Genomic DNA, 3,641 nt, shown 5'->3' with positions numbered 1-3,641 from the left:
AGGCGGGGGCCCGCGCCGGGGCTCGCACCGCCTCGTTAGCATTTAAAGGGGCCGCGCCGACATGTCTAGCGGGCGGCGCGGAGTGGGGAGCGGCTCCCCCGTGTTTGGGCGCACATGACATGACATGACATGACATGACATGACATGACATGACATGACATGACATGACATGACATGACAGTGGGTGAGTGAGTGAGTGCGTGGATGGATGCGCTCCGGCCGTTTGTGCGTGCGCCTCTGTGCGGGTATATACGCGGCCGCGTGTGTACACGGGCATGTGTGTACGTGCGTGGGGCGTGCAGCGCCGCGTGGGCACGCACGCCAGCGTGTGTGGGTTGGTGCTGCTGCGGGGAGGTTGGGGTGGAGGCGGCGGGCTGCTGCAGGGGCGTGTGGAGGGTTCGTGGGCGGGGGCGTGGAGGCGGGAGGGTATCTGAGTGCGTGTTTGGGGCACGGGTGCGTGTTGTGGGAGACGTAAGCATGGTGGTGAATGAGTGGGTGTGCGCGTTGGCGTTGTCACTCCTGTTTCTTTCCTTGTCACCTTTTCAGTGTCGGCACTTCTTCTCCCGTAGTGTCCTCCAGTTTGCAGGCCCCCGGGAGGTCTAGCTTTCACCCCTGCTGCCCGCTGCTGCCTCGTTTCCTTGACACTGCCCTTGCTTCTCCCTCACCTTCCCTCCTACCTCTTCTTTTTCCCTCTCCTTCCCCCAGTTTTTGTACAGCCTCCCTGAGTGTCCTTTCCGTGATGTTTTTACTCTCTCTGGTTTGCACACCAGCATCCCAGCCTTATTCCACACTCCCAGCACATCACTTTTCTTAGTTACTTCTGCACTGTGTCCATCCTTCCCTATGAGATAGATGCCTAAACTTGAAGCTTCGCGCATGCACTCGGCCTTCTCTGCATTAAAGTTTGGCTTTGCTTTTCTGTACACGTGAACAGTCAAAGAGCATCAGATCCCGATTCTTTTTCGCTTTGTAGCCCCTCCTGATCTCCATTTCTCAAAAATTCCTTATAGTGCTCACAAAAAAAAAAATGAAAGTCTTTGGAGGGCATCCCTTGCTGAACATCCCTCAGGTAACAACAATTCCAACATCAGCTCCCAAGCAATCTCAGATGAAGCGTTCACAGGGAAGGCACTCCTTGGGATATGGTTTAAACTGCATGAGGTCTCCCCTACTGAAACTCCTCAGGAACCTTGAACCTGGATGTGACAGATGTAAGAGACAAAAGAAGAAGATGCTACAAGGCTGTGATGCAGACCCTCCCCCAACCACAAACAGCCAAAGGCTTAGCTACTCGGGAGATCGATAATGAACTAGTGAGCTGTTTTCAAATTCCAAATGCCTTTGGAGTATTCACACAGGCATCACTGCTCCCAATTTAATTGCTTACACCATTTTCTAAATCCTGGATGGAATTTATTATTACGATTCTCCTCATTGCATCCACATAAGAAACAAAAAATAATTTTTGTCCCATGGTTTTTAATCCTATGTTAATTTAATTATTTTAAGATTATGTCACTTCATGTTCTTTGACATTTTCAGAGTACATATAAATTTCTATGACCATGCTTATTTGAATATATTTTGAGAGAAAGGCTTATTATGCTCAGTCAAATGTATTTTCAAAATTCAGACACTAACATACACTTGAGACATCAAATTTCTTTTCAGTGAAGTTGTTAATTAATTTTTCTCCTTGAGTTAATTTTAGAGTTTTATAGAAAACCCTATTCAACAAAAAGCTACAATATACAAGCTGTGGAAATGTACTGTGCTTTATTCCATTCCTTTGTAGAAAATTAGCAATGTTTTCTTCTCCTTTTTTTCAATTATTTTAATAATGAGAAAATGTAAAAATTATAGAATAGTCTAATTTTCCCTTTTCTTACTGATAGTTGGTAATACATTTCCTTTGAATCAGTGTTCAATGTCTTTTCAAAACTTATGTTGAAAGAAATTAATCCACCAACTTGAGTAATAAAAAATTCTAACTGTTGCATGTGGAGACTAATTTCTGCATCTCTACATTTTCCGAATACTTCCTATCAACTAATTGTAAATAACTTTTATAAAATTTAGAACAGTACAGAATCACAGGATGGATGAGGTTAGAAGGGACCTCTGGAAGTCAGCTGGTCCAGCCTCCCTGCTCAAGCAGGGCTACCTAGAGGCAGTTGCCCAGGACCATGTCCACATGGCTTTTCAATATGTCCAAGGATGGAGACTCTACAACCTCTCTCTCTTTACTGTGAGTCAGCCTCACCATAAAAAAAAAAGGCATTTCCTGATGTTCAGAGGGAAATTTCTGTGTTTCCATTTGTCCCCGTTGCCTCTGGTCCTGTCACTGGGCACCACTGAAAAGAGCCTGACTCTATCTTCTTTGCACCCTCCCATCAGTTGTTTACAGACATTTATAAGATCCCCCTGAGCCTTCTTTTCTGAACACTTTCGACTCTCCCAGCCTTTCCTCCTAGCAGAGATGTTCCAGTCCCTTCATCATCTTTGTGACCGTTCATTGGACCCTCTCCAGTACGTCCATGTCTCTCTTGTACTGGGGAGCTTAGCACGGGAGATGCTACTCCAGGCATATCCTCACCAGTGTGGAGGAGTTACCTGCTGGCAACGCTCCTCCTAATGCAGCCCAAGATACTGTTAGTCTTCTTTGCAGCAAGGGCACACTGTTAGTTCATGTTCAGTTTGGTGTCCACCAGGATACTCAGGTCCTTTTCTGCAAAGCTCCTTGCCAAATGGGTGGCCCTCAGCATGCACTAGCATCTGAGGTTGTTCCTCCTCAGGTGGAGGACTTAAAACTTCTTCTTATTGAACTTCATGAGGTTCCAGTTATCCCATTTCTCCAGCCTGTCAAGGTCCTTCTAGACGGTAGCACACCTCTCTGGCTTATCAGCCACTCCTCCCAGTTTTGTGTCATCAGCAAACTTGCTGAGGGTACACTCTGCCTTGTCAACCAGATCATTAATGAAGATGTTGGACAGGATGGGACCTGAGGTAGAGCACTAGTCACTGCCCTCCAACTAGACTTTGTGCCACCGATCACCATCCTCTGGGTCCAGCTGTTCAGCCAGCTTTCAATCCATCTCACTGTCTGCTCATCCAGCCCCCACTTCAACAGCTTCTCTGTGAGGATCTTACGGGAGACAGTGTTGAAAGCCTTACTGAAGGCAAGGTAGACAATATCCACAGTTTTGCCCTTGTCTACCAAGCTAGTCATTTCATCATAGAAGTTTATCAGGTTGGCCAAGCATGATTACCCCTTGATGAATCCATGCTGGCTGTTCCCAATCACCTTCTTGTCCTTCATGTGCCTGGAAATGGTTTCCAGAATTAGTTGCTCCATCACTTTCCCACAGATCGAGGTGAGGCTAACTGACCTGTAATTCCCTGGGTCTCAAGTCCTCCATGAGGACAGGGCCTCGGAATGTGAGCCTGCTCCTATCTATCTGTACAAGGCTTAATCTGCTTGTTCTCCTAGTCAGGTAGCCTACAGCAGACACCTGTTATAATGTCACCCATTCTGGTTTGCTCTTTAATCTTTGTGTTGCTTGCATCCTGGTGTTGACTCATCATCCATCCTTGGGCAGAGCTCCAGGCACTCCGGCTGTTCTCTCACATAATGGGCAACT

The sequence above is a fragment of the Chlamydotis macqueenii genome, chromosome 1, assembly GCF_036417535.1.
Source record: "Chlamydotis macqueenii isolate bChlMac1 chromosome 1, bChlMac1.mat, whole genome shotgun sequence".
Taxonomy (NCBI): domain Eukaryota; kingdom Metazoa; phylum Chordata; class Aves; order Otidiformes; family Otididae; genus Chlamydotis; species Chlamydotis macqueenii.
The sequence above is the reverse complement of the archived record's forward strand: the minus strand, read 5'-3'. Positions refer to the sequence as shown.